The sequence below is a fragment of the Tachypleus tridentatus genome, chromosome 12 (assembly GCF_004210375.1).
Source record: "Tachypleus tridentatus isolate NWPU-2018 chromosome 12, ASM421037v1, whole genome shotgun sequence".
Classification (NCBI taxonomy): Eukaryota; Metazoa; Arthropoda; class Merostomata; order Xiphosura; family Limulidae; genus Tachypleus; species Tachypleus tridentatus.
In genome coordinates this window covers 16,743,524-16,758,024 of record NC_134836.1, presented here as the reverse complement: position 1 = coordinate 16,758,024, position 14,501 = coordinate 16,743,524, and positions in this window count along the sequence as shown.

Below are 14,501 nucleotides of genomic sequence, written 5' to 3'. Positions count from 1 at the left end.
TAATTCACCTTATCATTTAAAGCTCGTTACAGACAAATCATGTCCGATTATGCATTTTAATTATTTATTTGTTTATTGTTAAGCGTAATGTTGTACAATGCGCTACCTGTACTGCGCCCATTAATGATATCGAAACCGGTTATTTGGGTTGAGTTATTGGGAAATAATAAGATTTAAATATTTTATTTGCTTACTGGAATATGTACAGTTATTAAAACAGTTCCTGCATTATTTCTTTCGAAACTAATTGTTACTGAGGTATTCTAATTATTACGTGATCTCCAAAATGCTATATTTACTTAATTAAAAGAAAAATAACGTTGAATTTAGAACATAGATTTCCTCATTGAAAATTAATTTTATTGAAAAGCAATGTTATGAAGTTTCTATCTTTATTTTTTCCAATATCCATCAATTAATGTCGATTTGGGCATGCTACTTTGTTTTAATATATAGTTTCGTTACGTACCGTTTCAAAAAACAAAAAATCTAATTTGGAGCTTTTAGTTCTTCCGGAAATGGGTCGTCACGTACTTAAACGACTTAACTACAGACACTACTTAATGAGAAAGCTTGAGTGTCAACCACTACATTTCCACAAAGCTTTTTCATTTTTTGGGAGAAACACTTTACTTTAGCAGTCCGGAATGTGTCCCAGGGTCTGTGATCTGTAAGAAGAGCCACGGCAGAAAATAAAATAAAACAATTATTTCCAAGGAAAAATGCGTGTCAGCTAAATAGTTTCTTTTTTTAGTGAAAAAAAAATCTTCTATATTTCTTATTCCACATTCTTCCTCTAGAAAGTAGTATTTTCTTACAAAGTTAGTGAGCTGAGAGTGGCTTAGTGTTTAACGTGCCAGACTGAGAATTTGAGTATCTATGGTTCATGTTTAGTTGCTTTACGGTCTATATCGATATTTTGAGGCCGTGGATGCTCTGAACAACCTGCTCTATGTTTAGTCTATCAGGTAAAAATTAGGGAGGTTAGCATAAATAGTCCTTGAAAGAATATTTGAAACAAACCAAATCAAAGTATAAATTGAATGACAAATGAAAACTCAACAAAAATTGAAATGTTTGGAATATCTATAACTAATAGGGTACGAGAAAGTTCTTAATAAATTCTACTTCACAATTTTGAACAAACTTCATTGAACTGATAGAGATTCTGGTAAAATTCCGACTCGGCAATAACAAAGAAGCAATAAATAAAAGTCAAAATTAATAGTAAAGACAATGAAAAATATTCCTAGAATGATGTTTTGCGAAAAGGAAAATGGACATATTCTATATTCCTCCAGGAGTATACACACACACACACACACACACTGGTAATTCTTACCACTTAAAATGTGTATTAAATGTTTGCAGAATATATTATTTTCGAAATGCAAACATGGTATAGAATATAGGTCATCGTAGTTTTGGGAAATTCATAGAGTTAATTAGTTTGGTTATATTCTCTATGATAATATCTTACTTAGTTTGTTTCGAATATCCCTGCAATGCTATTTGGGTACTGCATGTTTATCCAAAGTAAAATATAAACTACGTATTTTCTCTAGATTTTCTTTATTTAAAACACTTATTACTGTACACACACTTCGGGTAAAATACTTACTGTACACACACTTCGGGTAAAATACTTACTGTATGTTTACTTCAGCTAGGATACATGATTTATGTTTAAATAACACTACTGCATGTTTAGGTTAAATAAAATACTTACTGTATATTTACTTCAGGTAGAATACATGATGTATGTTTAAATAACATTACCGTATGTTTAAGGTAAATAAAGTGCTTACTGCATGTTTGCCTCATGTAAAATAGTTACTATTTATTTCGTTTTTAACTGGAATACATTTTCTGGGAAAGTATTTTTTTTTATTAATGACTTTGGTGGCTTTTGTGTGTGTGTGTTTTCTTATAGCAAAACCACATCGGACTATCTGCTGAGTCCACCGAGAGAAATCGAACTCCTGATTTTAGCATAGTAAATCCATAGACTTGCCGCTGGTGGCGCCTGCAAGACACTCCATTACTACTTTTGTTTACTCGTAAGCAGAATCATAATAAGGATTGATGAAAATAACAACAGTCATGTTTGGTACTCGTTATATCATGAGAGATATATCGTTTTAATAACATAAAATATTTTTTGTTCTGCTTATAGTTGTGAAAAACTTACAAAGAAGAGGGTTTACAAAAGTTTTGAATATTTTTGATAGTATATTTTCATATGGGTTGTTATTGCGTCATTTGTAAATTATTTAGAAAATTAATTGATACAGTGTGATGTTTCATATAATATTTGTATCAAATACAGATGTTGAAAAATAACATTTGTGCAAATGAAAGTATAGTTCCAGAAAGTTTTAAAGGAATGTATTATGGTTTATCTAAAGATTTCAATGAATAGGTTCATCTGGCGGAATACATTTTTTGTATTTTTAGTCTTCTGCAGTTCTAATTATTGGAATGTTTTCCTAGCTATATCTACTGAAGGAACGATCGTAGTTCTCAAGAACAAATAATTTTATTGTTTGTTTTTCAATAATTTGGCTATTCAGTCTTTTCGGATGCTTTATGATACACATATTTTTATAGCTTTAACGTTCAAAACTTATTACGTGAATCAGAGATATCATTTGGAGGACTGACTCTCAAACAAAGCTTTCGAGTTATATAGAATGGTTCTGAAGAGGACACAAGTTCTTAGCTCTCTTTCTGACGTTCAAAACATCGAAAATTGGCAAAATCAACAAAGATATTTGAGCTTTTCTTTCCATGAAAAGCTTGTATTCTTCAAATATCTCCTGTGAATCATTAGATTGCAGCATAACTTGTCAAACACTTCCCTCTCGTTTCGTGGATTATTGTATTTATATAACCAATTTATATATTATATTTGTAATGCAATTTTAGAATATTCTAAGTTCACTTTATATACAGATTTTAAGAGAGGACAATATCATCGAAATTTTTATAAATATAATATACAAGAATTACCAAAAGATAAACGGCTTTGTTGATTGACAAGCTTTACTAACCATATTAGTGTTACTCTATTTTGAAAAAAAAATACTAAAAAATTAAACTTTATGTATCAAAACGTCTTCAACCGCTGTAGATGAAGATATTTAATTATTATTAAATTATTCCGGTTAGTAGCCCGGCGAGTTAAGGCGTTCTACTCGTAATCTGAGGATCGTGGGTTCGAATCCCGGTTGCACCAAAAACCTGCTCGCCCTTTCAGCCGTGGGGCGTTATAATGGTACGATCAATCCCACTATTCGTTAGTAAAAGAGTAGCCCAAGAGTTGGCGATTGGTGGTGATGACTAGCTGCCTTCTCTCTAGTCTTGCACTGCTAAATTAGGGACGGATAGCACTCGATTAGCTTTGTGCGAAATACACAAACAAATATTCCGGTTTTAATTTTTTAAGAATATTTGAATTAATTTTCCATTATTTTTATGAAATGCGGTAAGTTATAAAAAAACTAAAAAGATACACACAGACGAAGAAGAATCTATAATTTGACAAATCCGATGTATCATGTACAATGTACTTTGTATTATTACTCAAAAGTTAACAGTATATTTTTAAACTAATGCCCTTTTTTTAATTCAAAGTAATATGGGAAGTTTCTAATAAGTTAGTATACGTAATAACGCTTTATAATTCAGTCAATAAACGAAGAAAATTTCATGATAAGTAAAGCGTAGGAAATTTATTTAAGCGTGGCCGAACTTAAACAGTTTTAGTTATCATGTCGAATCTGGTTTCATATGCCTGTCAGTGCAAACATCAACTGCAAAAATCAGCGGTTTCTACGTAAGAAGCGTGGATTATTTTACCCTCTACAATGATGCATAATTCACCTCAATGAATAAAAGCAGAACCTTATTATCATGTTTCCTATGTATTGCTACAGATGTGGGAATCGAGAGCCCAAGAAATTATATAATATGTGGATTTATTTAGTTCTGAAATAAATATATATAAATTTTATATGTAAGCATGTTGTATGTTTTAATTTTTTCGCTGATGGATCGGCGGTATGTGTACTGACCTACAACTTTAAAATCCATAACTTGATTCCCGACAGTAGATAGAGCGCTTACAATTATTTTGTAGCTTTTCGCTAAACACAAACGAACAAACTATTTCGTCTTACTAGATAATCAACTAACAAAGGATGTCGTATGATATAACTATTGACTTATGGTGCACAGGATCATACATGTCTAAAACGTTCAATCTGATATATCTGGAGCATCAGTTTGTTTTAACATGTCACAAATTATCCGGAATTTATTTAACATAGTCAAACACATTTAAGTATGTTTTTTTATACGGGTTGTTCTTATGTTTAATTTTATATATCGCATAAAGAGAAGGTTATAGGCGGTTCTAAAATTGAACCTTCAATTTAAATTGTACATTGACATTGATAAGAAATCTATGGCTGTAAAATGTAATAAAGATCTTCGACTTCGCTCGGTCGTTTGCGTTTCCTTATCTCAGAGCGACTTATTACAGCAATTCTTTCCTGTTTTTACTTTGTTATAATACAAAGTATCTGCTCTAAAACACACAAAAACAGGTTTTGGTAATAATAGGTTCTCAATCATTAAAAGCAACTGATGTTCGACTGAACTGATTATTCCATGTTAACACTTAAATTATAGAAACACAAGGTACCCCTCAGTGATAAAGAAGTAAATTTGCGGACTTATAACGCTAAAAAGCGGTTTTCGATATCCTCGATGAGCACAAAACAAATGGTCCATTGTGTAACTTCGTGCTCAACAACAATAAAAAGCAATGCTTTGTTTGTTTGTTTTTCTTGATTTAAGAAAGATTACAAAGGTTAATCATAGAGAAGAATGTTACACTTTACACTTTTTATTTCCTCTTTCGTTGGTTTGAAGTCCGGCATGGCCGAGTGATTAAGACGTTCGACTTCTAATCTGAGAGTTGTGGATTCGAATCCCTGTTACATCACACATGCTGGCCCTTTCAGCTTGGGAGAGTTATAATGTTACGGTCAATCCCACTATTCGTTGATAAAAGAGTAGCCCAAAAATTGGCGATGAATGATGATGACTAGCTATCTTTCCTCTAGTCTTACACTGCTAAATTAGAGATGACTAGCGCAGACAACCCTCATGTAGCTTTGCGCGAAATTCAAAAACAATCACCACAATTTATTTATTTTATAAATGCTAAGAGCCACCTGGTAGTTGAGTCAAAAAGAAACTGTAAGTTTGTAGATAATCAATTGTTTATTACTTTTAGGCATTTCTTTGAAAAAAATAAAGTAATAATAGTCCTAAAATACATTTAATTTAACCTATGTATAAACATTGCCCATTCTCAAAACTCACATCTTTCTTATAGGATGTGATTGTTTTTCAAAATATGGCAAAACTACAGCTCTTCACTTCAAAAAGTAGTTAAACACATTTGCAATGCTTGCAACAGTGCTCACCCCATGCGATATTTCAACACTTTATTGCCGTCTTACCTTGCAGTCATGAAACTTTCAAATGGGACTTTATATTTAAAATACATACAATTCACTCCGAGCTGTGAAAGCCAAACAAAGAACCGCTTATATTAGGTAAGTAAGTTATATTTTCAAAGAAAGAATATTTTCAACTGCACAAGTACTCAATTCATTTGCTGCAGTGACTCTAAATCAGTTTAGCTGCGAAAAATTAGTTTCAAAATTCACCAAATCAGCGTTATGGCTTCTGTCTGTATGTGTGTAAACAATGTGTTTTAAGTTGATTTCAGAGTAAATGCATCTGTTCAAGGGTATCATAACATTTGCAGTACGTTATTTGATTTAAAGCACTGCAATAATAATTCAAAACTACATTATCAAAAACTTCATACGTTACATACATGAAACTTAATTTTACCTCATTATATGTATATATATATATAAGTGGTAAGTATTAGCATCCACAACGGCCCGGCATGACGAGTCAGTTAAGGCGCTCGACTCGTAATTTGAAGGTTCGAATTCCTGTCGTACCAAACACGCCCACCCTTTTGGCCTTGAGGATGTTATAAGTGACAGTCAATCCCACTATTTTTTGATAGAATAGTAGCTCAACAGTTGACGGATGGTGGTGATGACTAGTTAACTTCCCTCTAGACTTACCCTGAGATATAGACCTCGTGTAGCTTGGCGCAAAATTCAAAAACAAAGAAACGTTTAATGTATATATGAGTGGTAAGTATTAAAATACACGTGCTCCAGTGCGAAATATTATTATACAATTTTTTAATTTTTTTTTACACATTTGGTGATATTTATTAAAACAATTAGTCAATACTTTTATACTCTAATACAGTGCCTGATACAGTTCTGTAGCGGATATGAGCAAAAACTTATACAAGGACTATCTACCCTAAACGTCCCTATTTTTAAATGTTAGACCCATGAGCTACTCTAAGTGATATAGTGATATCTTACTGGCATTCTTATAACACAGTCACAGCTCTAAAGTACTGAGCGCAATTTTTGTTTGCGAAAATGATACGTAAGTCGTGGATCCTGAGATTCACTGGGCCACACCCATCTCTCCTAACTGAAAACTCTTATGTAAAATAGAGCTACACTATTATGAACTAGATTGTCAAGAATTGGAGTGGCTCTTGAATAGGTTTTAGTTGTGTTAAGTGAATTTTACTGGCTTAAAGAAAGAGAGAATTCGAATAGGAATATACATATATATATCAAACTCATTTTTTATTACATCAATCCATTGACATTTTAAAAAATTATAAAATGTTAAACAAAAGCTATTATTAGCAACCAACCGGCATATTTAAATATAATTTGAGCAGTACGATGCAGTGCAGGTTGAACTTGTGGTACAACTCTGGATTCTTAAATTGGTAATACTCTAAAACACTTTAAAATATAAATGCGTAATCGGAGTGACTGTTAATCCAGTAGCATGGAGATGTGCGGCAGGATGTTGCTGACTTCCCTTTGGTTAGTAGCTCAAAATTAGGGACGGCGGAAGATACGTTTGTAGCTTTACCATAAATATGAAATACAAATCCAGTATTATGGTGGATTTGTTAAATGGAAGGCTACCTAATGACGTTTTAAGTGAAATAACGACATGGTTAATTTACAGCTTGGAAACTTTCCAGGTGTCCTTCCATGCATCTTACTCGTCAGTTAAGTAAGATAATAATGATAAACAGTATTCAGTCTCTGTGGAAGCTGTAATAGAAACCAAAGCTAGCTTTAGATTTTAAACGAGTTAATTTACTCTGTCGCAAACACACAAAAACAAAATATTATATGATATCTAAATTACGTGGAACTCATTGAAGTATTTAAACTGTTTATCACTAACTTTATATAAATAAAGTAGGTGGAAACTTTCTGAATAGGAGTCAAAATTCGAATAGTTTGAAAAGCAGGAAACATAAGTTATTGAATAAACACGCATGTATATCTTATAAATGTAAGACACGATAGTTTACAGAGAACTAATAGCTGAGATCATAATTTGAGCTTAGTTATAAGTATTTAAGCACTAAAAGTAAGTGAATAAGTGAAATATAAACTATATTGATATATCCGATATTAACATGCTGTTAACATTAACAGTTTGGTTTTGAGTTTACTTACAGATCAAGTAATATTTTTTTACGCGTTACAGCTTCTACACTAAGGAAGATTAGTTTGTAAAACAGGTACGACGTTTCGATTACTGGTATGATCATTTTCACGTACATAAGTTACAAAGGTAAATTAGGTTTAAGTATTTAAATCAACAATCTAGCAGTTTATTTAAGTTTTAGAATTGGTTAATTTTGCATATGCATATCAGTCCGCGTGAAATGACAGATTATTTATTTATGGCTTAACAGAAAAATAGAAAAAAAATGTGTGCATATAAAAAGTATGGAATATGCCATGTGAAATATTTGCATAAATTTAATAATGTGTGGGGAAATAACGATCAAAAACATATACGTTAATTGTGGAATTGTTTGATCTTATTAATAAAGCTTCTCTGATTTTTTTTCTGTTACGTCAGATTCATGTTTTTCAATTGTGATGTTCTGTTCACAAAAACTGTTTTTGTTCATACGTTTTTGGAAAGGGGTTGTTTGGCGTTCTTGTAACCTGATCTTCAAGTTAAATCCTTTTTCACCCATGTAACCGGCATGGGAATTGCTACAGTTTTGTTTTTTTTGTAAATGTTTTCTGGTACGATGGATTTATTATATAATTTTCTTAAGATGTTTCTAACCTTCATTCCAGGAGTGTAAGCAAATCTAGTCGTTTTGTTAATGGTTATGTGATAGTATTTACAAATTGTTTGGTAGACGTATGCCAATATTTTATATATATGGGATAGTACAAGTGATTACGTTTCCTTTGTTTTGCAGAGTGCTGCTTGAGTTTGTATCTTTGTTAACTTCTGTTGTCTGTGTCTTTAAACTCGTTAATAATTTTTGTAACAACTTTAGTATGCAAATGATTTACTTTAGTAAAGCATTAGGTTATGTGTGCAACATCTAATCAGGGTGGTGCACATAGTGCATGTTAAACGTAGCAAGCTTATGAGAATGCCTACTTTTTGGTGGATTACACGATCAGAAAAAAAAATTGTGTAATTTCTATTATGTGTATGTTTTTCCCCTATGAATATTAGTGATAATGTCTTGAGAAGCTCACTTTCTTAACGTTTAAAGATTTATCGTGTAGTTGTTTTCATTTTCTACTGTGAAATGTATGTTTTATGTAGGTTGTTTAAGTGTTGAAAACATTTTGTTTACTCATCTTGAGAGGTAAAGCTGTAAAGAACGTCATCTACACATGTAAGACAAAAGACAGGCTCATGAATGGAAGTGACTATGACATACTGTTCTATATGATGTAAAAAAAGAATAGCCAGAGTACCTGATAACGGATTTTGCATGCCTAGTCCGTATAACTGAAAGAAGTAAGAATCTCTGTATGGAAAACAAATAAATAAGGCTAGCTGTAACAATGATAAGCTGTTCCTGTTTCATGTTCATTTGCTTTCGGGGGTTTTATGAAATAATTTTTACAGTATGTTGTATTATCTCATATCAAGGGGTTTGAGGGAATAGGTTCACGACATCAAACTAGACATAATGACGTTTAATTTTAATGTCTTTAATTGGATGCTTATTTTGGAAACAATATTTGGAAACAGTTACAGTATTTACCGAGGTTTCAGTTTAGAGTGTTATAAGAAAACATAACTGTGCGTAAAATTATCGGTTTTTACAGACATTTAATAAGAGTAACAGCTTTTAATGATATTTGAAATAATTTGTTAATGTTTGCTGTTTATTGGGTTAAGGTTTGACTGAATAAACGTAGACGTGTAATACAATATATTTACAATTAAGAAATCATACTATTTGGTCGGTAAAATCACGATCGAGATTCCTTTATCAACTCGTTGAATGACAACGTTTTCGTTATTCTTGAGGTTTTTTAAATAAATGAAAAATAGTACTTAAAATTATATAATTTTTTCCCTTTTGAAAATATAAACAGTATAATCAAACAAACATGTATATTAAACAGTTTGATTATAACATTCATGAATATTAAACAGTATAATCAAATATTTAGGTGTATATTGTTACGTATTACACCTTATTTCGCTCGATACTCCGCTTTATTACGTTACGTATGTTAACGTATTACTTTTTCAAATAAACGTAAATTTGAATTTAGAATATAATTAAATGTTAATATGTCACATATTTATGTTATTTGCCAACAAGATTGATACACCTAATTTTCTTTTTTAACACAAATAAGTTTTAATATATAACTCCTAAAAATACAATTTATAATAATGGTTATTAGTAATAATTGTTACAAATAATAGTTTATAGAGTTTTACAAACTATACTAACTCTTATATCCGGTCTAGAACTGAATATTTTATTGATGGTCTAGGCCCACGACGCGCAAATTAATTTTGAATTGATACTGTTATGCCTCGCTTAAGCTAACCCTGTGTTTATCTTGGCTGACCTCATACTGGGTACAAGCTGACTCCTTCCAGCAAAGATATTTAATGTTCTCTTAGAAATAATAACGTCCGAAGTAATTCCCTGAAGTTGAATGGTTTCTGATGTTCTAAATCTATAACGCTCTTGGTAAAATTATGTAGTTTACCTATTAACAGACATTAATTGCAATTATAGTCTATAACAAACTGACTGTAGATGTCCAATAATATTCTTTTCCGTTTCTTGGTTAGCTGCTTTTTATAGGAGTCACGTGATTTTCTCGACGCTTCGACAATATTCTAATGCGTTTTTGAATACAAATATCATTGATTCTCACTTGCAAGAACGTTCTACAAATTAAGAGAACAGGCGGGACTTGCGCAATACACAGCCAAAAATATACATCACATGCAGAAAAGAAAACTATACAATAAGCACCAAAAGAAATGTACAACAGTAAATGTGTTACAATATTTATTAAAAATAACATCTGGAATTTTGTATTTAAACTGCAAACAGTCAAAACTTACATTACTTAAAAAATGGACATAATTTTTAATGCAGTAAATATGAGTTACGTACACAAAGTCATTGTTCTAAGATTCGCTCGCCACTAGCTTCAAGTTTTCGATTATATAAAAGGGTAACTAGAAAGTTAAAACAGTTCTCCAAGTTTAATATTTCTATTTCTCATCTGAGGGTTGAAATCTCTTTGTTAAATCTTTATTTATGCTGCGTGAAACTTCTCTTCTGTTTTTAAAACGTTTTATCAAAAGTAATAAACGGAATTGCTGTCGTAATAATTTTATCAGTAATTTATGAAATCATAGCATTTTTTGTAAATGACAGCCTTAAATCTTGTAGTTAGATAAGGTTGAATTAAGACGAGAAGAAGAACAGTATACAGAGATGTTCTTACTTCCTGATGCTGAGGGACCTTCTGAACATCAACAACAATAAAAAACACATCGAAATATGCTCATTAGGAGCTATTTTAGATATATTTAGAAATAATTGTATAATACGTGAGCTATCAGTATTTAATGAATGATTTTATAGAAACAAGTAAAGTAGGATGCGATTTTACTTGGGGTATTCATTTTAATTTAGATAAAATGAATACGAATAATTTTATTTTCAATATGTACATTATTAAAAATTATTAACAGGTGAAATTCAAAAGATAATTTGTTACGTATGGTCTAATGCATTCCTTGATTGACCATACATTCTGCTGTGGACTACAGTTTCGTCTGTTTAAAGCTCATCAGCACAGCTTGGGACATAAAGCCAAAGAAATACCAATCAAGGAATTCATTAAACTTCTACGTCACAGATTATTTTTCATTTTCAGAAAAGAAGTTTTAATATATACACACACACATACATATATATATGAAATCATTACACAAATGGTCTGCTGTATAGTATCGAATAATAAATTCGACGAAATGGCATAACATTGCACTGTGTGACAAAATTGTTCCTTTTTCTTGTTCCTGGGTGGAAAGTGTTATTTCCCAATTGCTTATGCCTAAAGTAAATGGAAAAGACCTATTTTTCTCTTTAAACTTTGCTATTGATACCTGGTAATGAAATTTTCAAATCTACCTATATTCCAGAACATTCCAGGTAGATTTAGTGCTGAGTAACTGCTAGAGAATTTCTTACAATAATTTTCAAGAATGTTGTAGAACTTTACTCGTCAAGATGGGCTCTGCTTCTGCCACAATGTATATGAGCTGTGCGAAACAACTAGAATTGCCTGTAGTCCGAATGAGTTGCGCCTCTTCATTGATTGCTCATCCAAAAGCCTCAAAGCTGTGTTGCTCCATAATAGAAATAAGTATCTGTTTCCTCCCCTTGCTTAATCGGTGCACCTCAAAGAGGAATAAAACAACGTCAAGACCTTGCTAGAAGCCTTGGAGTATGATGAGTATGACTGGGAGGTCATCAGAGACTTTAAAATGGTGGTATTCTTGATGGGTCTCCAAGAAGGCTTTACCAAGTTTCCCTGTTATTTTTTATTTTGGGACAGCAGGGACCCCGCAGCGCACTACAACAGGAAGCACTGGCCTCAACGGACCGAGTTCTTTATGGGGAGGCACAATGACAAGTGTGAGCCACTAGCGGATCTCCAGAAGGTGTTGTCCCCACCATTGATCATAAAACTGGGTCTTATGAAACAATTTGTCACAGTTCTTGATAAGGAGTCTCCAGCCTTCAAGTACCTTCACGACTGTTCCCCTTAGTTGTCTGAGGTAAAGGTCAAAACTGGTGTCTTCGTTGGACACAAATAAAGAAAATCCTGGAGTGCAAATGATTGGAAGCTCAGTAAGAAGGGAAAAAAAGCTTGGGGAAGCTATTTGGCAGTAGTTCAAGGCTTCTTGAGCAATCGCAAAGCCTAAAATTATGTGGAACTGGTAGAGGCTTTCCTTGAAAGTCCATATCCTTGACGCTCATCTTGATAAATTCAAGGAGTACATGGGAGCATACTCAAAGGAGCAAGGCGAGAGCTTCCGCCAAAATACACTGGACTTTGAACGCCGCTACCAAGGAACGTATAACAAAAACATGAGGGAAGACCATATTTGGAAGCTGATACGTGAAAGCGATTTATATTACAGATGCAAATTATGAAAAACTACACACTCCTAAACATTTTTGCTAATTTTTGTGTAATCACATGTAAATCTTGATTCAAATGCTGTTTTATTCAGATGAAACTGTGCAAAATTGCCCGTTTTAACATAGCAAATATATCAATTTCTAAATTTCATTATCCTGGTCACAAAAGCAGAGTTTGAAGGGCATAATGGCTATTTTTTGTACTTTTACAACATAAGCAATTAAGAAATAACACATACTATCCAGGAAAAAATTTGTGTTACATAGTGTTATTCATATACACAGATTAAGTTACTATATGGTGAAGTAAAACGGCTAAAACCCGATAGATGTTATATAAACTTCACAGTTATAAGTGGAGTTATGGTATTTCTTTGATTTACTGACCCAAGTTGCGCCATGAATAGACCAAACTGCAGTTTATAGTAAAAGGTACGTACGGCCAATCAATGAATGCATCAGGTCTATACGTAACAGATTCTCTTTTGAGTTTCACCTGTGATGAAATAAGATAAATCTTTAATAACTTTATATAATAAACCACATTGTTTATTAATATCTGTTATAATTTTACATACATATATAGCTTTATCAATAATAAAGTTCAAAATTAAGTGTTTGTATTTTTATATTTATTTTGTAAGTACACGAATGCATTGGACTTTATATAATGTCATATTATAATGAAAATATTTCACATTTTCTCGAGTTTTTTATTTCAGAATTTCTTAAAAGAATAATGCATATTTTAACGCATTTCAGGAATGTAATCATTTGATATTCAACACTGATGTTACTTTTCACTTGACGCGAATGAACTAATTTTATCTATTAATAGTTTTTACGTTTCTCACCATGTAACAACATAGCGTTCACTAGTTGAGAGATCAAGATAACCATGATATATTTGAATGAAACCCGCAGATTTTCTCGTTATGTAACAGTTAACAACACATATGTCAGGGTTGAAATTAAATAAAAACAACTATCAAACTGTAAAGATATCCAACACCAACCAGCAATTTATTATTTATAACATTATAACACAGTACACATTGTTTCTATTACTATAAACGTTAAAGTACAGTAAAACAAAAGTTAAATGAACTACGATTACTAATTACAGTATATGAAAAATTCGTCAACCATCCAAAAGACATCGCCAAAAAAAAAAAAGAGTAGTGATGATACATAACGGGGAATATTCATCATCTATTAGGGTGATGGCTTTGGAAATTTAGGGTAATGAAGCTCTGTTTTAAACTTTGACGTTAATACATGACTATTCCTGCTTTAGTTCGTATAGTCCTCTTGAAAATTAATAGTCCTTCAAGGATTAAAGAAAATCCAGTTACCAAAAAAACTAAATATTAATATAATAGATAGTGTGACTAACATGTAGTAAGTGCTTATTTAATTAGATGTTTTAATTTTTTTTTGTATCATTTATGGCGTTTCGATATCCATGGTTGACACAATACAGGTAGCCCATTGTGTAGTTTTGTGTTAAACAACGAAAAACAAACAAACAATTTTCTCCCGATCAAATATAAACTTTTCGCGAACTAAAAAATGTTTATTGCTTGCTGTAAAATTGAATGTGCTTTATTCAAACAAGAATCCTTTTTAATGAAAATGCTAGAATATTTTATGCTTTAAAGTGTTGTCTTGTAATATTTCTAAAACAGCATTAAGATTATTAGAAAAAAACTACAAAATTCACAAACTATAAATATATTTTTGTATAAATTAAGTGTACAAATATAGTATAACTTCGATAACACGGCATTTCTATAATGGCACAATTAAAAATTTAAATAACCAA